Here is a 24,220-nt window from a genome sequence, read left to right as displayed (position 1 = left end):
GTCGAAGAAACCTCTTCCTTGAGTGATAAGATTGATGCTATTATGTCTATGCTTGTGAATGATAGGACAAATGTTGATCCTAATAATGTTCCGTTAGCTTCATTGGTTGCACAAGAAGAACATGTTGATGTAAACTTCATTAAAAATAATAATTTCAACAACAATGCTTACCGGAACAATTCTAGTAACAACTATAGGCCATATCCTTATAATAATGGCAACGGCTATGGTAATTCTTATGGGAATTCTTACAACAATAATAGGAATTCACCCCCTGGACTTGAAGCCATGCTTAAAGAATTTATTAGTACACAAACTGCTTTTAACAAATCTGTTGAAGAAAAGCTTGGGAAAATTGATATACTTGCTTCTAAAGTCGATAGTCTTGCTGCTGATGTTGATCTTTTGAAATCGAAAGTTATGCCTAATGAAAATCATCATAATAAAATTGTTACTACAGCAAATGCCATCCAAGTTAGAATTAATGAGAATATAAGATTGATGACCGAATTGCATGCTAGGTGGGAAAGAGAAGAAAATGAAAAAGAAGATAATATAGCTAAAGTTTGGACTATTACCACCACTAATAATGCTAATGCTACACAAGTTTCTGCACCTCCTACTACTAATAATAAAAGAATTGGTGTTAGCAATGTTTCCACTTCTAATGCGAAGCGCGAGAAACTGCCTGAAACTGCTAAAACTGCTGAAACTGCCTGTGATAAAACTGCTGAAATTTTTTCCAACATTGGGGATGATGATCCCATTGCTTTAGATTATAATGGTTTGAATTTTGATGATTTCCACATCTCTGAAGTTATAAAGTTCTTACAAAAACTTGCTAAGAGTCCTAATGCTAGTGCTATAAATTTGGCTTTCACGCAACATATTACAAATGCTCTCATAAAAGCTAGAGAAGAGAAATTAGAGCGCGAAGCCTCTATTCCTAGAAAGCTAGAGGATGGTTGGGAGCCCATCATTAAGATGAAGGTTAAAGATTTTGATTGTAATGCCTTATGTGATCTTGGTGCAAGTATTTCCGTTATGCCTAAGAAAATCTATAATATGCTTGACTTGCCACCGCTGAAAAATTGTTATTTGGATGTTAATCTTGCTGATCATTCTACAAAGAAACCTTTGGGGAAAGTTGATAATGTTCGCATTACCGTTAACAATAACCTTGTCCCCGTTGATTTTGTTGTCTTGGATATTGAATGCAATGCATCTTGTCCCATTATATTGGGAAGACCTTTTCTTCGAACTGTTGGTGCTATCATTGATATGAAGGAAGGTAATATTAAATATCAATTTCCTCTCAAGAAAGGTATGGAACACTTCCCTAGAAAGAGAATGAAGTTACCTTTTGATTCTATTATTAGAACAAATTATGATGTTGACACTTCGTCTCTTGATAATACTTGATATACACTTTCTGCGCCTAGCTGAAAGGCGTTAAAGAAAAGCGCTTATGGGAGACAACCCATGTTTTTTACTACAGTACTTTGTTTTTATTTTTTGTCTTGGAAGTTGTTTACTACTGTAGCAACCTTTCCTTATCTTAGTTTAGTGTTTTATTGTGCCAAGTAAAGTCGTTGATAGTAAAGTTCATACTAGATTTGGATTACTGCGCAGAAACAGATTTCTTTGCTGTCACAAATCTGGGAAAAATTCTCTGTAGGTAACTCAGAAAATTATGCCAATTTACGTGAGTGATCCTCAGATATGTACGCAACTTTCATTCAATTTGAGCATTTTCATTTGAGCAAGTCTGGTGCCTCAACAAAATTCGTCAATACGAACTGTTCTGTTTTGACAGATTCTGCCTTTTATTTCACATTGCCAGTTTTGTTATGTTCGATGGATATTTCGATTCCATTGACTTTCAGTAGCTTTGTGCAATGTCCAGAAGTGTTAAGAATGATTATGTCACCTTTGAACATGTATATTTTGATTGTGCACTAACCCTCTAATGAGTTGTTCTAAGTTTGGTGTGGAGGAAGTTTTCAAGGATCAAGAGAGGGAGATGATACAACATGATCAAGGAGAGTGAAAGCTCTAAGCTTGGGGATGCCCCGGTGGTTCACCCCTGCATATATCAAGAAGACTCAAGCGTCTAAGCTTGGGGATGCCCAAGGCATCCCCTTCTTCATCGACAACATTATCAGGTTCCTCCCCTGAAACTATATTTTTATTCCATCACAGCTTATGTGCTTTGCTTGGAGCGTCGGTTTGTTTTTGTTTTGTTTGAATAAAATGGATCCTAGCATTCACTTTGTGGGAGAGAGACACGCTCCGCTGTAGCATATGGACAAGTATGTCCTTAGGCTCTACTCATAATATTCATGGCGAAGTTTCTTCTTCGTTAAATTGTTATATGGTTGGAATTGGAAAATTATACATGTAGTAATTTGCTAAAATGTCTTGGATAATGTGATACTTGGCAATTGTTGTGCTCATGTTTAAGCTCTTGCATCATATGCTTTGCACCTATTAATGAAGAAATACATAGAGCATGCTAAAATTTGGTTTGCATATTTGGTCTCTCTAAAGTCTAGATAATTTCTAGTATTGAGTTTGAACAACAAGGAAGACGGTGTAGAGTCTTATAATGTTTTCAATATGTCTTTTATGTGAGTTTTGCTGCACCGGTTCATCCTTGTGTTTGTTTCAAATAGCCTTGCTAGCCTAAACCTTGTATCGAGAGGGAATACTTCTCATGCATCCAAAATACTTGAGCCAACCACTATGCCATTTGTGTCCACCATACCTACCTACTACATGGTATTTCTCCGCCATTCCAAAGTAAATTGCTTGAGTGCTACCTTTAAATTTCCATTCTTCACCTTTACAATATATAGCTCATGGGACAAATAGCTTAAAAACTATTGTGGTATTGAATATGTACTTATGCACTTTATCTCTTATTAAGTTGCTCGTTGTGCGATAACCATGTTCACTGGGGACGCCATCAACTACTCTTTGTTGAATTTCATGTGAGTTGCTATGCATGTTCGTCTTGTCTGAAGTAAGAGCGATCTATCACCTTATGGTTAGAGCATGCATATTGTTAGAGAAGAACATTGGGCCGCTAACTAAAGCCATGATCCATGGTGGAAGTTTCAGTTTTGGACAATATCCTCAATCTCATATGAGAAAATTAATTGTTGCTACATGCTTATGCATAAAAGAGGAGTCCATTATCTGTTGTCTATGTTGTCCCGGTATGGATGTCTAAGTTGAGAATAATCAATAGCGAGAAATACGATGCGAGCTTTCTCCTTAGACCTTTGTACAGGCGGCATAGAGGTACCCCTTTGTGACACTTGGTTAAAACATGTGCATTGCGATGATCCCGGTAGTCCAAGCTAATTAGGACAAGGTGCGGGCACTATTAGTATACTATGCATGAGGCTTGCAACTTGTAAGATATAATTTACATGATACATATGCTTTATTACTACCGTTGACAAAATTGTTTCTTGTTTTCAAAATCAAAGCTCTAGCACAAATATAGCAATCGATGCTTTCCTCTTTGAAGGACCATTCTTCTACTTTTATTGTTGAGTCAGTTCACCTATTTCTCTCCACCTCAAGAAGCAAACACTTGTGTGAACTGTGCATTGATTCCTACATACTTGCATATTGCACTTGTTATATTACTCTATGTTGACAATATCCATGAGATATACATGTTACAAGTTGAAAGCAACCGCTGAAACTTAATCTTCCTTTGTGTTGCTTCAATGCTTTTACTATGAATTATTGCTTTATGAGTCAACTCTTATGCAAGACTTATTGATGCTTGTCTTGAAGTACTATTCATGAAAAGTCTTTGCTATATGATTCACTTGTTTACTCATGTCATATACATTGTTTTGATCGCTGCATTCACTACATATGCTTTACAATAGTATGATCAAGGTTATGATGGCATGTCACTCCAGAAATTATCTTTGTTTATCGTTTACCTGCTCGGGACGAGCATAAACTAAGCTTGGGGATGCTGATACGTCTCCGACGTATCGATAATTTCTTATGTTCCATGCCACATTATTGATGATATCTACATGTTTTATGCACACTTTATGTCATATTCGTGCATTTTCTGGAACTAACCTATTAACAAGATGCCGAAGTGCCGATTCTTTGTTTTCTGCTGTTTTTGGTTTCAGAAATCCTAGTAAGGAAATATTCTCGGAATTGGACGAAATCAACGCCCAGGGTCCTATTTTGCCACGAAGCTTCCAGAAGACCGAAGAGGAGACGAAGTGGGGCCACGAGGTGGCCAGACTATAGGGCGGCGCGGCCCAGGTCTTGGCCGCGCCGACCTGTAGTGTGGGCCCCTCGTGTGGCCCCCTGACCTGCCCTTCCGCCTACAAATAGCCTTCGTCGCGAAACCCCCAGTACCGAGAGCCACGATACGGAAAACCTTCCAGAGACGCCGCCGCCGCCAATCCCATCTCGGGGGATTCAGGAGATCGCCTCCGGCACCCTGCCGAAGAGGGGAATCATCTCCCGGAGGACTCTACGCCGCCATGGTCGCCTCCGGAGTGATGAGTGAGTAGTCTACCCCTGGACTATGGGTCCATAGCAGTAGCTAGATGGTTGTCTTCTCCCCATTGTGCTTAATTGTCGGGTCTTGTGAGCTGCCGAACATGATCAAGATCATCTATCTGTAATTCTATATGTTGCGTTTGTTGGGATCCAATGAATAGAGAATACTTGTTATGTTGATTATCAATTTATGTCTATGTGTTGTTTATGATCTTGCATGCTCTCCGTTACTAGTAGATGCTCTGGCCAAGTAGATGCTTGTAACTCCAAGAGGGAGTATTTATGCTCGATAGTGGGTTCATGTCTCCGAGCAACACGGGAAGTGACAGAAATCTCTAAGATTATGGATGTGCTGTTGCCACTAGGGATAAAACATTGGTGCTATGTTCGAGGATGTAGTTACTGATTACATTACGCGCAATACTTAATGCAATTGTCTATTGTTAGCAACTTAATACTGGAGGGGGTTCGGATGATAACCTGAAGGTGGACTTTTTAGGCATAGATGCATGCTGGATAGCGGTCTATGTACTTTGTCGTAATGCCCAATTAAATCTCACTATACTCATCATAATATGTATGTGCATGGTCATGCCCTCTTTATTTCTCAATTGCCCAACTGTAATTTGTTCACCCAACATGCTGTTTATCTTATGGGAGAGACACCTCTAGTGAACTGTGGACCCCGGTCCAATTCTCTATACTGAAATACAATCTATTGCAATACTGTTCTACTGTTTTCTGCAAACAATCATCATCCACACTATACATCTAATCCTTTGTTACAGCAAGCCGGTGAGATTGACAACCTCGCTGTTTCGTTGGGGCAAAGTACTTGGTTTGTGTTGTGCAGGTTCCACGTTGGCGCCGGAATCCCTGGTGTTGCGCCGCACTACATCTCGCCGCCATCAACCTTCAACGTGCTTCTTGACTCCTACTGGTTCGATAAACCTTGGTTTCATACTGAGGGAAAACTTGCCGATGTATGCATCACACCTTCCTCTTGGGGTTCCCAACGGACGCGTGCTGTACGCGTATCATTTGGCTTGATCATATGGATAATTGATGTGAACTGCTCTGCAGTTATGATCATTTTATTGAGTTTGGTAGGGCTAGATGGATGCCAACACTTGGTTGTGTACCCTAGCCCTCCTTTTGAACCCTACAGGGTGATGATATCTGTGCATGGCTTCTTTGTTGGGATTGGTTAAGTGGTTGAGGTGGCCTTGACAGCAATTCTTTGCTGTTAAGGTAGCTCCCACCCTTGTTGGCTAGCTGTGACTCACTGGATGCTTTCTGGGTGATCCTTTTGTTGGATTGCCAGTAGCTTTTGATGTTGAAATCAAATAGACAATGATTTGTCTAAACTCTGATGGTTTATGAACCATTTAGTGCTAGGTGAATTGGAATGGCTGGTTAGGGATTAAATCCTTGTTGGATTTCTCTGGTTGTGTCACTGTGTTGACACAACCAGTGTTCCCTGGATGATTTCCTTCTGGTTATTCTTCTTTTGCTTGCACCAAATGGCTGGATAGCCAGATGATGATACAAGCAGGGTTCTACCCTCTTTTGCTTCTGTGACTTGTGCATATGCTGGATTTATATGAGCAAAACCTTGCTTGCTCATGATTTATTGGTATACCTCACTCCAGCTCCTAGAAATGTGTTGGTGTAGAGGTTTAGCTGCTGGTTGATTTCTTGGCTTGCCCTGCTCCTCCTTGCAAGCTTGATGCTTGGTTTATTTCTGGTGATTATGGAATAGGTGAGACAGCTCTGGCTGTTCACCTGTTCTTGGTGTGCTTACCCTTGTGGAGATGGTGTCGGTGAACAACTAGGGTTTGGCTCAAAAAAGGTTATATATGGTTCTCCCTTGCTCTGATGTAGCCCTACCCAAGGTCGATACTACATCAAGACAGACAAGCCCTCCTCGTGGTCCAATGACACGAGCTCGAGCCCAAGCACTACACCAAGAGGTGAATTCGCTCCTCTCCACGCATGCTTTTGACACCCCTTTGGATGGCTTGCTACTTCATGCCAATACCCTATGTTCAATCAGGTACATCGACAAAGAAGCGAGCCATGAAGACCAAGCCAATGGAGAGAGAGCTGGAAATGATGAAGATGGAGCTACAGCTTCCAGGCCGGAACTTCCGCCCCCCAGGACCGGAACTTCCGGCCAGATGCCCTCCAGATGCCCTCCAGATGCCTTCCAGCGCCCAGCGAAATGGATCAGGCCGGAACTTCCGCCCCGAGGGACCGGAACTTCCGCCCACCGGAACTTCCGCCCAAGTTCCGCCCAAGTTCCGAAAGTCGGCGAAAACCATACTGGATGTTACTGCGGGAAAATGGCGCAATTCCGGAACAAGGCCGGAACTTGGCCGGAACTTCCGCCCGACCGGAACTTCCGCCCCTCCAGACCGGAACTTCCGCCCCTGACCGGAACTTCCGCCCAAGTTGACCGGAACTTCCGCCCCAGCGAACTTCAGCACAATAGCACTTTTCAGCGTGTAACTTACCTCTTCGCCCCCACCTATAAATAGCCTTGTTGGCTCAGATCTGAGATTAGACTTGATGTGAAATTAAACCTGAGCTTAGCTCACCCTTGTGGGAACCCTACCTAGATCTTTGATCTTGTACCCACCCGGGCTCCTTATCGACTTGTCAAGATCTCTTTGGTGACTTCTACCGTTTGTTTGATCTTTTGCTTGCACTTCTACCTATTTGGTCTTTTGCTTGCACTTCTATCAACCTTTCGGTCTTTTCACCCTTCTAGATCTTGCGAGCTTCGATTTGTCGATCTCTTTGCGGGACTTCTACCGGAAGGTCTTTTCTCGCAACCTCTATCGAGTAGGTGTATCGGGCCTACGAGGGAAAACCGGTTTGTGTGCGTGTGTGTGTTGTATCCCCACGATTCCCCTCGTGTTCTTCGTGTTCATCGCGTTCATCCACCTACCCCCACGAGTTCCACCCAAATCCGTGAAGATCGGGCACACCCAAGGACTTAGTCCACATCATATGGTATCAGTAGCTCTTTGGTTGCCACGGATTTGACACCTACATCCCCCAATTCCACCAATTTCGCCCAAAAAAATTTCCAAAAAATTTTCCCAAAAAATAGCCCCAAATTGGCCTTGGATCGATCTCTCGATTTGTTGAGTTATTTGTGGTTTTGCTCCAATAGAAACTTGTCTTTGGTGTTGATCTGCAATTCCCCCACCTTCCCACAGCTTCTAGTGCCAAATTTTCCTCGAATTCGAAGGATTTCGGCCCGGATTTCCGCCCAAATCGACGAACAGCCCGCAGATCTGATTGCGACCGGAAGTTCCGCCCGGAAGGACCGGAAGTTCCGCCCCTCAGGACCGGAAGTTCCGCCTGGCCGAAATTTTGACAGCAACCTTCGTTTTTCGTTTTGGTACTAACCCCCTTGTGTTTGGACTTCGGTTTGAGTGCCATTTCAGCTACCACAAAGCTTCCGCAACATCGACAACGACGACGGCACCCCGAGGATTCAAGCGGTTCATTTGACACCTCCACCATAGCAAGTCAAGATCGTCGGCCACCATCATCAAGTGGTATAACTTGCTCCTAACTTGTAGCCCTAGCCTCTTTTGCGTACCTTTCCTATCGAGAGTGGCTTTCTAGTGTTGCGAAGCATTGCGCAAGCGTCCCGACCGTGAGGGTGTGCGTGTGTTGAGCAAAGCTTCGAAGCAAGCTCGTGTGAAAAGATAAGCAAAAGAGTGTGACATACTTACATAGATAGTAGTATCCTTACATAGTGAGAAAAAGAAAAAGAAAAATACAAAAAGAAAAAGTGTGTGAGTGACACCTATACACAAAAGAGTCCAAAGCTTTTAAGCAAAAGAGAGAAAAGAGAAGAGAGGCGTCTTGCGCAAATCTTGTTGCTTCTCAATTTTGCAACCAAGCCACGGTCTCTCTTGCGTTAGCGTGACACCGAGCTAGTAGTCTTCGTTAGGACCATTTTGTTCTTGCTCATTTTCCAAGTCGCGCTAACCCCATTTTGTCCCACGCGTGTGTTCCTCCTTGTGTATGCCTTTTGTGATCACCGCCTTTGACTTGTGACTTTTGGATCTTACCCACTTTTGACAATAGACTTTTCGTTTGGTTCTTCCATTTGGCTTTCCACATAAATACCTAACACCATATAGAGTTTTTGTTTTTGTGTGTGTGCATACATATCGGTTGCCCTCCGTCTTGAAACACCTTTTCGATTTTGGTTTGCAAGTTTTGACATTCTTGGTAGTCTTTCCTAACCACCCACCACATAGTTCTTGTTTTAGTTGTAACCATGTCTAGTGGAGAAGGGAACCAACTACCGATGACGTGGCACCAACATTGGATAGCTACTCAAGCCGTCCACGCCAAGCTAAATCAATTTGAAGCCATGCTCAAGGATACCAATGTCCGCTATGAAGAAAGAGCTCAAGTGCAAAGGAATAACCTCAACAATCAAGTTCAAGACCTCAATGAGAAGATTGAAACTCAAGGCAATGAGTTGAAGGCCACACTTGCCATACAAGGTCAAGAGACAAGGGAAATGAAGACGGCGTTGGACAATATCCTCCACACACTCAACCGTCAAGAAGAGAGAAGACACCACTCAAGGTCTTCGCGCTCTCATAGCTCAAGGTCAAGAGCTCCTACACCGTCTTGCCATGATTCTAATGAAGACCCACGCCACCATAATGTGGATGTTCAAGTGCTTCACCAACAAGCTCAAGAAGCGGAGCAAGCTCGACTTCGACTTGTCCAAGAGCGTCAACGCCTTGAAGAAGATCGCCTTCACCAAGAGAACCTCAATGCTCAATTCCAACAAGAACAAGAACGCCTTCGACATGATCAAGAGCTAGTTCGAGCAAGGGAACAAGAGCGTCTCCGCAATGAACAACAAGCACTTGAAGAACAAGAGCGGCAACGACAAGCACAAGAAGCTCAAGCTAGAAGACAACGCCTTCATGAAGAGGAACAAAGGCAAGCGCGCCAAGAGCCAAATCATCAATGTTGTTCATCCTCAACGCCCTCAAGGTCAAGATAATCGCCGCCATCATGATGATCGCCCTCATGCTAGAAGACCTCCTCCAAGGGCAAGAAATGAAGAATCAAGTCATCACCAAGCATCAAGTGAAGAAAGTGTGATGCCTCGACGACGCCACAACAATGATGATCAAGATGAAGGTCATGGAAGACCACCTCCTCGTCAACAACATAGCAACAACAATAGAGATGCTCAAGGTCCACAACATCCACCTCAACAACGTCAAGATATTGGTGAAGAAAGACCACCTCCTAGGCGCAATGACCGCAATGAAGAGTAAATCTTTGGGAAGCTCAAGTTCACCATGCCCAAATTCCATGGAGAAGAAGACCCCGATGCATACCTATCTTGGGTTCTCAAGGTTGACAAGATTTTCCGCATACACAACTTCTCCGAAGCAAAGAAAGTGGCCATGGCATCACTAGAGTTTGAAGGGTATGCAAATGTTTCGTGGGAAGAAGTGAACAAGAAGCGTGACAAGGAAGATCTAGACCCCATTGCTACATGGGAAGAGATGCAAGAAGTCATGCACAAACGCTTTGTGCCAAACCACCACAAACGCGACCTCTTCAACAAACTTACTCAACTCAAGCAAAGCTACAAGTCCGTTGAGGAGTACTACAAGGAGATGCACATGACCATGATGAGTGCCAATGTGGACGAGCGAGAAGAGCAAACAATGGCAAGATTCTTGAATGGATTGAACATTCCCGTCAAGAGGATAGTGGAGTTCTTGCCTTACACCAACATGGTTGAATTGCTTCATCAAGCTACAAGAGCCGAGCGCCAAGTGCGAGAAGACATAGCAAGTGCAAAAACAAAGTCCTTCTTCGCCGCGCGCAATGCAACAAACACTTCCTCAAGCATCAAGAACACAAGTGCTATTGCTCCCAAGGATCCTCCTAAGCAAATGAAGAGTGCCTTCAAGACAACAAGCTTCAAGCCGGATCAATCAACTATGTCCTCCAAAGCTTCCACGGGATCTAGTAACATCACTTGCTTCAAGTGTGGGGCTCAAGGACATAAATCCTTTGAATGCAAGAACACAAGAGTTATGATAACTCGAGATGATGGAGATGTGGAGTACTTGAGTGAAGGTGAATATGAAGCTTTGGTACAAGCCGCAACCAATCATGAAGATGATGACTTGGAAGACCAAGAGCAAGTCCTATGTGTGCATGATGCAAGTCCATCCCTTGTGGTGACCAAAGTGTTGACAACCCATGCACTACCCAATGAAGATCAAAGGTGCAACATCTTCCAAACAAGAGCCGGAATCAATGGCAAGTCAATAAAGGTTATCATCGATGGAGGGAGTTGCCACAATCTTGCAAGCACCGAACTATGCTCCAAGCTCAACCTCACACTCCGGAAACACCCCCACCCTTACCATGTGCAATGGCTAAGTGACAATGGAAACGTCAAGATTCAACACACCGTCTCCGTATCCTTCAAGATTGGCGCCTATGAAGACACCGTTGATTGTGATGTAGTGCCCATGACGGTGTGCCACATGCTACTTGGTCGCCCTTGGCAATATGACAAAAGAGCAAGCCATGATGGCTACACAAATGCCTATAGCTTCAAGGTCGGCGACAAGACATTCATCCTACGCCCCATGACTCCTAGCCAAGTAATTGCGGACAATGCAAAGGCTTTAGCGAGGGCTAAGGAAGCTACCATCACTAGTGAGATGAGTGGTGAGAGAGTGACCCACCAAAAGGAAAGTGAGCGCCACAAGCCATATATGAGTGAGATGAAGAGTGTCCTCATAGCTACCAAGAGTGAGATGAGAGAATTGCACCACAACCCATCCACCATATTGCACTACGTGCTCATTTGCAAGGGGCCATCCGTTGAGACTAACAACTTAACAACACTTCCTTCGTCTTTGTTGTCTCCTTTGAAGGAGTTCCAAGATGTCTTCCCCGACGAGCTACCTCATGGACTACCACCGCTTCGAGGGATTGAGCACCGCATCGACCTCATACCCGGCGCTCCTCTACCAAACTGTGCCGCCTACCGCACCAACCCCGAAGACACAAAGGAGATCCAACGACAAATACAAGACCTCCTCGAAAAAGGGTATGTTCATGAAAGCTTAAGCCCTTGTACGGTTCCCGTGATTCTTGTTCCTAAACCGGATGAGACGAAACGAATGTGTATGGATTGTCGCCCCATCAATGCCATTACCGTTCGATACCGCCATCCCATTCCGCGTTTAGATGACATGCTTGATGAATTGAGCGGTGCCACGATTTTCTCTAAGATTGATTTGCGTAGTGGCTACCATCAAATCCGCATGGCAATAGGTGATGAATGGAAGACGGCATTCTAGACCAAACTTGGTCTCTATGAATGGCTTGTCATGCCATTTGGCCTTTCAAATGCTCCATCTACTTTCATGCGACTCATGAATCACATCTTGCGTCCTCTCATTGGCAAGAGTGTGGTTGTCTATTTCGATGATATTCTCATTTATAGCAAAAACCTCGAGGACCATGTGCAACATGTGAGAGAGGTCTTGTGCATCTTGCGTCATGAAAAGCTTTATGCTAACCTCCCCAAGTGCACCTTTGCTCAAAACAAGTTGGTTTTTCTTGGCTTTGTGGTTTCCGCCAATGGCATTGAAGTTGATTCTTCCAAAGTTGAGGCCATCCACAATTGGCCCACTCCTAGCAATGTTGGTCAAGTTCGAAGTTTTCATGGACTTGCCGGTTTCTACCGCCGCTTTGTGAAAGATTTTAGCACCATTGCTTGCCCTTTGAATGAGCTTACCAAAAAGAATGTTCCATTTGTGTGGGGCAAGGCACAACAAAAAGCTTTTGATGAGTTGAAGAAGAGACTTACCAAGGCACCACTTCTTGTTCTTCCAAACTTTTCCAAAACTTTTGAGATTGAATGTGATGCGAGTGGACTCGGTATTGGTGGAGTGCTTATGCAAGATGGAAAACCCGTGGCATACTATAGCGAGAAGTTGGATGGCGCACGCCTCAACTATCCTATATATGACAAGGAACTTTATGCTTTGGTTCGTGTTCTTGAAGTTTGGCAACACTATCTTTGGCCAAAAGAGTTTATTATCCACTCCGACCATGAGTCCTTGAAATATTTGAAAAGTCAACACAATTTGAACAAAAGACATGCAAAGTGGGTTGAGTTCATTGAGTCCTTTCCATATGTAATCAAATACAAGAAGGGCAAGGACAATGTTGTGGCGGATGCTCTTTCCCGCAAACTCACCCTCTTACTCACTCGTTTGGATATTAGTGTTTTGGGTCTTGATGAAATCAAAGATTTATATGCTTCCGATACTTTCTTTGGCCCAATCTTTGCAAAGTGTTCTAGTGACAAGGGCATCGATGATTTCTATTTGCACCAAGGATTCTTGTTCAAGGGCAACAAACTTTGTATTCCTATGTCTTCGCTTCGCCTTTTGCTCTTACAAGAATCGCATGGTGGTGGTCTTATGGGACACTTTGGACGAGACAAGACATATGCCATGCTCTCCACTCACTATTATTGGCCAAGAATGAAGCGCGATGTGGAGCGCCTTTGCCGACGGTGTACAACATGCTTACAAGCTAAGTCAACTTCCAACCCCTATGGTCTTTATACACCATTGCCTATTCCTCATGCTCCTTGGTCCGACATTAGTATGGATTTTGTGTTAGGATTGCCTAGAACCAAATATGGTCATGATTCCATTTTCGTAGTGGTTGATCGATTCTCTAAAATGGCACATTTCATACCATGCTCCCGAACGGATGATGCTTCACACATTGCTTCAATGTTTTTTAGGGAAATTGTGAGACTCCACGGTGTACCAAGAAGCATTGTGTCGGATCGAGATGTCAAGTTCACGAGTTATCTTTGGAAGTCGCTCATGGCAAAGTTTGGAGTGAAGCTCTTATTCTCATCATCCTCGCACCCGCAAACGGACGGCCAAACGGAAGTGGTCAATCGAAGCCTCTCCTCTCTCCTACGCATCCTCGTGAAGAAGAATTTGAAGTCATGGGAAGATTGCATCCCGCATGCGGAATTTGCCTACAACCGCGCCAAGCACACTACTACAATGAGAAGCCCGTTCATGGTTGTCTATGGCTTTGAGCCTCCTACGGCGATTGACCTCCTTCCTCTACCGCTACATGAGCAAGTAAACATGGACATCGACAAGAGAGCACAATACATGAAGAAGCTACATGAAGATACAAGGGCAACAATCGAGCAACAAGTTCTTCGTCAAGCAACACGCCTCAACATGAAGAAAAAGGCACGGATCTTCAATGAAGGGGACCTAGTGTGGATACATCTTCGCAAGGACCGTTTCCCTCAAGAAAGAAACTCCAAGCTCAAGCCCCGAGGCGATGGTCCCTTCAAGGTCCTCAAGCGAATCAACGACAACGCCTACGTCATCGACATACCAACATCCAAGTACTTGGTGAGCAATACATTCAATGTCTCCGACCTCTCGCCATACCATGAAGATGAAGAGACGTTAGAGTCGAGGACGACTCTTTCCCAAGGGGGGGAGATGATGTAGCCCTACCCAAGGTCGATACTACATCAAGACCGACAAGCCCTCCTTGTGGTCCAATGACACGAGCTCGAGCCCAAGCACTACACCAAGAGGTGAATTCGCTCCTCTCCACACATGCTTTTGACACCCCTTTGGATGGCTTGCTACTTCATGCCAATACCCTATGTTCAATCAGGTACATCGACAAAGAAGCGAGCCATGAAGACCAAGCCAATGGAGAGAGAGCTGGAAATGATGAAGATGGAGCTACAGCTTCCAGGCCGGAACTTCCGCCCCCCAGGACCGGAACTTCCGGCCAGATGCCCTCCAGATGCCCTCCAGATGCCTTCCAGCGCCCAGCGAAATGGATCAGGCCGGAACTTCCGCCCAAGTTGGATGTTACTGCGGGACAATGGCGCAATTCCGGAACAAGGCCGGCACTTGGCTGGAACTTCCGCCCCGACCGGAACTTCCGCCCCTCCAGACCGGAACTTCCGCCCCTGACCGGAACTTCCGCCCAAGTTGACCGGAACTTCCGCCCCAGCGAACTTCAGCACAACAGCACTTTTCAGCGTGTAACTTACCTCTTCGCCCCCACCTATAAATAGCCTTGTTGGCTCAGATCTGAGATTAGACTTGATGTGAAATTAAACCTGAGCTTAGCTCACCCTTGTGGGAACCCTACCTAGATCTTTGATCTTGTACCCACCCGGGCTCCTTATCGACTTGTCAAGATCTCTTTGGTGACTTCTACCATTTGTTTGATCTTTTGCTTGCACTTCTACCTATTTGGTCTTTTGCTTGCACTTCTATCAACCTTCCAGTCTTTTCACCCTTCTAGATCTTGCGAGCTTCGATTTGTCGATCTCTTTGCGGGACTTCTACCGGAAGGTCTTTTCTCGCAACCTCTATCGAGTAGGTGTATCGGGCCTACGAGGTAAAACCGGTTTGTGTGCGTGTGTGTGTTGTATCCCCACGATTCCCCTCGCGTTCTTCGTGTTCATCGCGTTCATCCACCTACCCCCACGAGTTCCACCCAAATCCGTGAAGATCAGGCACACCCAAGGACTTAGTCCACATCATGCTCTCTCTGGTCGACAGCAGTGGCAATTCCATTTGGTGACTCCTCCCTGTGCTGGTGTGCTGTGCTGCATGCACACATGCAGTGTGAGCTGCCTGTGTGTGTGTGTGTATGCCTGGTGCTTTGCACTTGGATGTGAGAGGATCAGCTCGGCAGCTGTTGATCATATCCTCCCAATTCCATTTCTTTCTAACCTGCCTATGCCACTTGGCATAACTTGTTTTTGCTGTTTTTGTATGCAGGGATCAAGATGATGATCAAATGGACATGAAGATCATCAAGTCCAAGACTAAATGAAGATTAATTTGTAGTGTTTAGGATAGAATCTGACATTGTACTTTTCTTTTATTTTCTTTTCTATTTTGCCAATTCTTGTAATGTGTTGTACTATTTCTTTATTTCAATTTGGAATATTGTAAAGACAATGTATCTTGTGTGATAATCAATAAAGCTCAAGGTTTTCTCTAATGAGCTTTACTTATTATTTGTATAGTTTAGATTGTGTATTATTTATAATTGTTTATTGAATTATCTCAAGTTTGAATTATGAGATATCTATTTGATGTTTGAATTTGAAATTCAAATTCAACTTTAAGTTTGAATTCAATCATGCAACTTAAGTTTGTGATGCAATATCCCTTCTCTCTTCTCCAAAACCCTAGTTTAGTTGAATAAGAGCAAGTTTGTCGCACTCTCGAAACCCTAACCCTGTAAGGTGTCGAGAGAGAAACTTGTCCCCCTTCGATGCAGTTTTGTTTTAAAAGCGCGAAATTTCCCCAGAATTTACGATGCAATGCACGTCCCTTTCTAAAATCTACCCCTCGATCGTCTCTAAACCTGGGACATTACAGCCTTTCCCCCTTAAAGAAAACTTCGTCCCGAAGTTGTGGTTGCAATACCTGAAGAGTTCGGGGTATGTTTTCCTCAGGTCTTCCTCCTTTTCCCAGGTGGCTTCCCTCTCGGGGTGATGTTTCCACTGTATCTTGCAGTACTTAATAGCTCGATTCCTGAGTTGTTTCCAGTTCTCCTCGAGAATCTTCGCTGGCTTCTCGATGTAGGTCAAATCTGGTTGTAACTCGAGCTCCTCATGTGATACTGGCTCATCTGGGGTCTTTAAGCATTTCCTGAGTTGCGACACATGGAATACATTGTGAACTTGAGCTAACCTTCTCGGTAGTTCCAATTCAAAAGCTAACCCTCGGTTTTGACTCAGAATCTTGAAAGGTCCGATGTACCTAGGGCTTTACTTTCCTTTTACTCCGAATCTCTGAAGTCCTTTCATCAGGCTCACCTTGAGATATACCATGTCTCCAACTTGTGGCTCCCATGTTCTTCTCTTCTGATCGGCATAACTCTTTTATCGACTTTGGGCTATCTTGAGCCTATCTCTTATAATGTCAATGATTTGTTGCTTTTCCTTGACATAATCAGGATTAAACTCCTTGCTTGCTCCAGCTTCATACCAGCATATGGGTGATCTACACTTCCTTCCATACAGAGCTTCGAACGGTGCCATCTTGATGCTGCTTTGATAGCTATTATTGTATGAAAACTCTGCTAGTGGCAAGTGCTCCTCCCATGATCCTCCGAAGTCTAGGGCACAAGCCCTAAGCATATCCTCTAGGATCTGGTTAGTTCTCTCGGTTTGTCCACCTGTCTGAGGATGATAGGCGGTACTATAGTCCAACTTGGATCCTAAAGCTTCATGTAATTGCTTCCAAAATGCTGATGTGAACACGGATCCTCGATCTGACACGATCTTCTTGGGTACTCCATGTTTACTCACGATCTCTTTGATGTAAAGATCGATGAGTTTTTCTCCTTTATCCTGTTGATTTACCGCTAAGAAGTGTGCACTTTTCGTCAACCGGTCCACGATTACCCATATCATGTCCTTCTTTTTATTGGTCATGGGTAGTCCGGTGATGAAGTCCATTCCTATTTCCTCCCATTTCCATTCTGGGATGGGTAAAGGTTGTAACTTTCCTGCCAGACTTTGGTGTTCAGCCTTCACTCTTTGGCAGGTATGGCATTCCGCCACGTATTGTGCTATCTGTCTCTTCATATTATTCCACCAGAATAACTCCTTGAGATCCATGTACATCTTTGTACTTCCCGGATGTATGGAGTATGGTGTTTGATGGGCTTCCCAGAGTATTACTTCCTTGATCTCAGCAATATCCGGAACACAAATCCTCTTCTGAAACCATAGTGATCCTGATTCTCCTCGGTGAAATTCTGATGGTCTACCCTCATCTATCCTTCTCATCTCCTCTACGATGAATGGATCGTCCAATTGACCCATCATTATCTCGTTCTTTAAGTTAACATTTAGCTCATCGGCTACTTGTAAAGCTGATAGTCCTTCATGAGCTTCTTTCTCCCAAAGTTGTATTTGGGCTTGGCTTATTTCCTTCCTCAACTCCGGTGATAACTCTTGTTCTACTTCTCCAGTGCTCTTTCTACTCAAGGCATCTGCAACAACATTAGCCTTTCCTGGAGTATAGTTGATGGTCAAATCATAATCCTTGATTAGTTCAAGCCATCTTTTCTGCCTCATATTGAGTTCCTTCTGAGTGAAGAAGTACTTGAGACTCTTATGATCCGTATAGAGCTCACACTTGGCTCCATAGAGAAAATGTCTCCATGTTTTAAGTGCAAATACAACTGCTGCTAGCTCTAAATCATGTGTTGGATAATTTACTTCATGAGGTCTGAGTTGCCTCGATCCATAAGATATTACTTTCCGATCTTGCATGAGTACGCAACCCAATCCATTTTTGGATGCGTCACAGTACACGGTGTAATCCTTGCCAACTTCCGGAACTGCTAACACCGGTGTTGTGGTGAGTTTCTCTTTCAGAGTTTGAAAACTCTTCTCACACTCCTCTGACCACACGAATGGTGTGTTCTTTCTTAACAGCTTTGTCATTGGTCCTGCTATTTTGGAGAATCCTTCAATGAATCTCCGATAGTATCCTGCCATTCCTAGGAATCCTCGGATTTTCTTGACAGTCTTGGGTGCTTCCCAATCTAAAACTGATGCTACCTTACTCGGGTTAACAGCTATTCCATCTTTCCTAATGACATGACCAAGAAATTCCACTTGATCTAGCCAAAATTCACACTTGCTGAACTTGGCATAGAGTTGATGTTCTCTTAATGTTTGCAATACTAACCTCAGATGTTCAGCATGTTCAGTTTTATCTTTGGAGTATATCAAGATATCATCGATGAATACGATGACAAACTTATCTAAATATGGCATGAAGATCTTATTCATAAGATTCATGAAGATTGCTGGGGCATTGGTTAATCCAAAAGGCACTACAAGGTATTCATGATGTCCATACCTTGAGACAAAGGCGGTTTTCGGAACGTCTTCCTTCTTGATCTTTATCTGATGATAACCGGACCTTAGATCAATTTTGGAAAAGACTCCCTCTAACTTGATCAAATAGATCTTGTATTCTAGGAAGTGGGTACTTGTTCTTGATTGTGACATTGTTCAAATTCCTGTAGTCTCCGCACATCCTTCTACCTCCATCTCTTTTATCCACGAAGATCACAGGTGATCCCCATGGTGAAACACTCTCTTGTATGAATCCTTTCTGTTCCAAGTCATCCAATTGCTCCTTAAGTTCTTTCAACTCCTTGGGCCCCATCTTATATGGTGCTTTAGCAATCGGAGCTGTTCCTGGAATTAGGTCGATAGTAAATTCTATCTCCCTATCTGGTGGCATTCCAGGTAATTCCTTAGGAAACACATCCTGGAATTCATTTACTACAGGTATATCTTCCAACTTCACCTCCTTCATGCTATTCAGGTGTAGCTCGACTTCGATCTGTGTATGTTTGTCTCCTTGGTAGATCATTCTACTTCCATCGGGGCTTTTCAAAGACACGGTCTTATTCACACAGTCGATCAATGCTCCGTTAGCTTCTAACCAGTTCATACCAAGAATGACATCAATGTCCTTCATCGGTAAAATGAACAGGTCTGCGTCAAACGCGCATTTATTGATCATGATGACTTGTTTTTGTTTGGTATGGGTAACTACTATCGTTCCCCCCGCGGAAAGTATGGTTATGGGGGTATCTAACTTAGTGCAACTAATCCCATGTTTGATGATGAATTGCTGAGAAATGAATGATGTGGTTGCACCAGTATCAAAAAGTACTTTGCCAGGATGAGTAAGTATCTGGAGCGTACCTATCACTACTTGATCGGAGTTAACCACCTCCTCCAAGCTGGTGCAGTTTAACTTGCCAAAGGGTTTCTTGTTCTTCCAATTCCCTCCGGTATTTCCTCCTCGGCTTCTTCCTCCTCCAGACTGACCTCCTCCATTCTTTTTATTGGGGCAATCCTTCATCATGTGCCCCTCTTGACGGCACCCAAAGCATATAATCCTGGGTTTCTTGCAATCCGTTGAGGTATGTCCTTTAAATCCGCAGGTGCGGCAGATGACCTGGTTTGTGTTTTGGAATCCCTGATTCCTCCTGTTGTTGTTGTTGTTGTTGTTGTTGTTGTTGTTGTTGTTGTACCTTGGTTTAAAACTCAAGCCTGTATTAGGCTTGTTGCTGACATATCTCTTAGGCTCGAATTTAGCCTTCTTCCTTTTCTCCTCTTGCAACTGCTTGAAGTCATCTTCAAGAGTGATGGCTGCATCCACCAACTCTTGGAATTCAGTTGCCCTCATCATCCTAAGCTAAACCTTGAACTGGGGATTCAATCCCCGCATGAACCTCTTTTTCTTCTTGTCCTCGGTGTTGACCTCCTCAACAGCGTGCAGGTTTAACCGAAAACTCCCTGACATAAGTCAGGATGGCCTTATCCTTCTGCTCGAGACTTTCAAATTCTCGACGCTTCAACTCCACAATGCTTTCAGGGACATTGGATTCCCTGAACCTTCGCTTGAACTCCTCCCAGGTGAATACCTTCTCAGCCGGATAAACGGCTACTATATTGTCCCACCATGATGCGGCAGGTCCACACAACAAGTGTGTTGCATAACGGACCTTCTCCAGGTCGTTGCATCCAATGGTGTTGAGCTTTCGCTCAGTGTCCATCAGCCAATCCTCCGCGTCCATAGGCTCGGGCGCGTATGCGAAAGATATAGGCTTTGTGTTCTGGAAGTCTGACAAGGTGACTCCCAGGTTGTCAGGTCTCTCCACCTTGTTCTGTTGAAGCAGCTCCTGGAAGAACTTGTTCTGCTGCTCCAACGTTATCTGTTGTCTCTCCTCCATCATTTGCATGTACTGGACAAAGTTCTGCTGCGTCATGGGTGGTGGTGGTGGTGGAAACTGATTTCTGGCTGCTTCATCAGCCTCTTCCTTTTGCTTAGCCTCGCGCTCCATGCGCTGCGCTTCACTCTCCTCACCTACCGGTCCCGACATATTCCCCTAGTTCTGCAACACAAGGTGATACTCATAATTACTCCATGCGCAAGTTTTCTGAGCTCAACTTTGTGCACAGAACTAGTCACGCAATGGAAATCAAGAAGCAAATCCAAATCATTCAAAATGTATACCATGTATATACATACTTAAGTGGTCTTATTAAAATACTCAGGTCGATGTGAGTATGCAAACTCACTTATTGAAGTATATGCACAAATTTCTACAAATATTACACACTACAATACACGTGGTACTTGTGTATTATAGTCTCGCCTCCCTTGGTGGTCTCTAGTCGTGCTTCACTCCCGGTACATCCCAGGCTTCCATCCGGTCGAACGTGTCGTCCTCCTGACAGAATCTGGAACGTAGGGTCTTCCCGTTGGCTGGTAGTCGGAATCAGAGGATGATCCGAGGGAGAAATCTGTGTTCATGAATTGATTATTCAAAACATCATAATCCACCCATCGGGTATATTCCCCTGTGACTCCGCCATAGGTATTACCTCCATCAGTATCTGACTCAATCAGTATAGGGTACTCCTCATAGTCACCCCTATTATACCGATTACCCTGGAACTGGTTTGTGGCGTCCTCATTCATCTCCGCATTATTTCTGACTGAATTGCCAGAGTTTCCTGTGTCTGACCCCCAACGCCAACCTGTTGAGTTCTCTATAGGAGTCTCGGAACGCTGATTGTTTCCGGATTCCTCTCCACCCTCATATCCTCTATAGGAACTACTAGGATAGTACCTAGGTGTAATGGGTGTAGTTTCTAGTTCAGGATGGTCAATACTAATGTAGTCACCAGCTGAGTAAACTGGTGTGTGCACTTCATTCTCCATGGTTTCCTTTCCCTTAGTCTCCTCCTTGGGTTCAGTGAACTCCTCTAACATTGTATCAATTGCCCCCGACAGATGTCGGTTCAACTGAAAGAACAATGATAATAAGTTACGGCTATTGTCCATGTACTTAGCGGCTTCTGTTGGTTTGCGTTTTGCAAATTTGAAGTGGTTAAGCATAGGATCATCTTCCTCCTCCATATGAGGAATGTGTGAGAATTCGGAACCCATAAGCTCTTTCGTCTTATGCTCCCGGATATCAGTGATGGCTCTCATAATGGCTATATGGTAGGCTGTTTGGGTAGTTCTAGCTTCACCTGCTGGCATCACTATACTCATTCCTAGGGATTCTGGAAGTCTTAGTCCTACCCTACACTTTGCCAATACAGTACCGTCATAGTACATGTATTTCTTTACTTGGATCTGGGGATCACACCCAAATTCAAGTAACATGGCACGTAAAATATCTGCGAGTCCTCCTTCATATTCACTCAGTGTTGAATCCATCACTTTCACGTTTCGTCCCGGACGTGAACTTGCCATTGTTGGCTGTAGAAATAGAAAGAATATAAGATTAGTAATAATGCATCTAATAGAGATAATAAATAATTATCGCTCTAAAAGATATGATTGTTGTATTCTCAATTGAATATACACCATATTTTTAGAGAATTCTTTACTAATCCTATTTGACTCCTAACGTTCGGTCCCATTTACTAGGTTCCAACCTAAGGTCAAAGCTTTTGCTCTGATACCAACTGTGGTGACCCTGCATACCACTGCATGTTGTAGTATGCCAGTTGTTGATATAACATTCACGAAGTACCATTCCGCAAATATTACATCCCTCAGAGTAGTACAACAGAACATAGCAGGTCCATAACTCATTCATTTATTATTACAAGCATAATGTACATATCATCTCGGAGCTCCTCTGGGGTCCTAAGAGGGATACTCCTGGGTTCGAGGCGAACCCAACTTAACTTATAATACAAGAGTCTTACTAAGTGGTACATTTATTCCCTCGAGCAGCTAAGTACTAAGAGTTCGTACTGCTCGGATACTACTACTACTCGGTTATTCCAGACTTGATCTCCTCCGGAATCCTCCCCGGTTCCGTAGACTATAAGGTAGTCTACGCCTTCAACACCTCCAGAGAGGTCTGGTTCTTCATAGCCGATGATCTCGGCTCCTTCAGGGTTGTCATTGTCCTCCTCCAGACGATTCAGACAATCTAAGCAGGCGATTTAAGAGTGGGATGAGTACGAGCGTACTCAACAAGTTCATTATAGATAAGAGGTGTTTAATGCACTAGCTACAATATTAGACCAGAAAGTCTAATACCAATGCAGGTTTTGATAAACATTTCTTCAAGAGGTTGCTTTTATTTCAAAGAACTATGTCCGTCAGCCTTCACCGGTTTACTAGAAGTTCATGGAGCTCCTTTCCGGCCGCGTTCGTAGTTCCTTATCCCAGAACAGGGAGTGACAGGTCACGGTTCTTTACACTCTGCAGAGGTGTGTTGCTTTACCCATAAGAGATCTTAACCTTGGTGCCAACCGGGCAGCTTTCCCGTCCACACTTCCTATGGTGTGAGGCCCGGTATAAGGTCATAGCCAATCATATTCCTCCGCTACCTCGCACACCCACCCGTTGTTCCAAACCCCGACCCTGGGTCCTCGCCGGTCCTCTTACTCCAATTAAGGATGGACCCCGACCACGACGACAGTCTGGGACTCGTTAACCAAACTCCTTCGCCGGTAGCTGCAACCCATCATAGACCACATTACCGTGGGGACTTAGAGTGCGTTCCCCACCCTCAAGTTGTTCCGCAAGCCGCAACTGCTACGATATGCACAGCATAACCGTGGGGAATTAGAGTGGGATCCCCACCCTCAAGTTGCTCCGCAAGATACAACTGCTACGGTAAGCGCATCCGTTGATGTACAAGAGGTGGAAATACGATTGACTAGTCCGTCCCATTCCAGATTTTATGGTTAACACGGGTATTACGGCACAAGAATCACTGGACGACATTTGTTGTTTAATCCTAGATGGATATAAACCCTTGCAATGGAACCTCCACCATATCAACACAATCCATGGTTCCATTGCCCACCACATAGTCATATTCATAGTTATGAAAATAGTGGTTTTGGTTTTTATGCAATAGTGATAAACATAGTACTTTGCAAGTAATTTGATAAAAATACTCAAATGGTATGAGCAAGTGATGAACTTGCCTGAACACTGCAAAGTGTTGCAGTTGGATGGTGTGGACTGACCCTTGTCCTCTGTTTCTGAAAAATAGCATCATTGTCCGATAAGGGCAATGGTTAAAGAAGCATTGATGCATGATTCCATTTTTAGGGTTTGTTCCCCCCTTCCGATGTCGTTATTATTTCATGTGAGAGGTTATTACTAAGAATAATTTGGGGATACTCTATTTAGAGCAAAATACAACCTTGAAATGTTGTCAAGGTGTTTTTAAAGTCCAAAAGAACTTATGAACTTATTTTCATTATTGAAAATAATATATGTGATTTAAATGATTATTTTAATCCTCAAATTTGAACTTATTCTTGTTTATCTTCAAAAATTCTATTTCATATTTTATTATGATAGAGTTTTTTATACTGAGTGGTTTTCATATTTTTAATTATTTTTTTAGAGCTATTAAACATTTCTTGTGCAATTTCAAAGTTTCTGTATTTTAATGAATTGTGAAATGACACAATTGCCCCTGGGCCCACATGTCAGTGAGGCCCAGCGGG

The sequence above is a fragment of the Lolium perenne genome, chromosome 7, assembly GCF_019359855.2.
Source record: "Lolium perenne isolate Kyuss_39 chromosome 7, Kyuss_2.0, whole genome shotgun sequence".
In the NCBI taxonomy this organism is placed as follows: domain Eukaryota; kingdom Viridiplantae; phylum Streptophyta; class Magnoliopsida; order Poales; family Poaceae; genus Lolium; species Lolium perenne.
Note: the sequence above shows the minus strand (reverse complement) of the source record.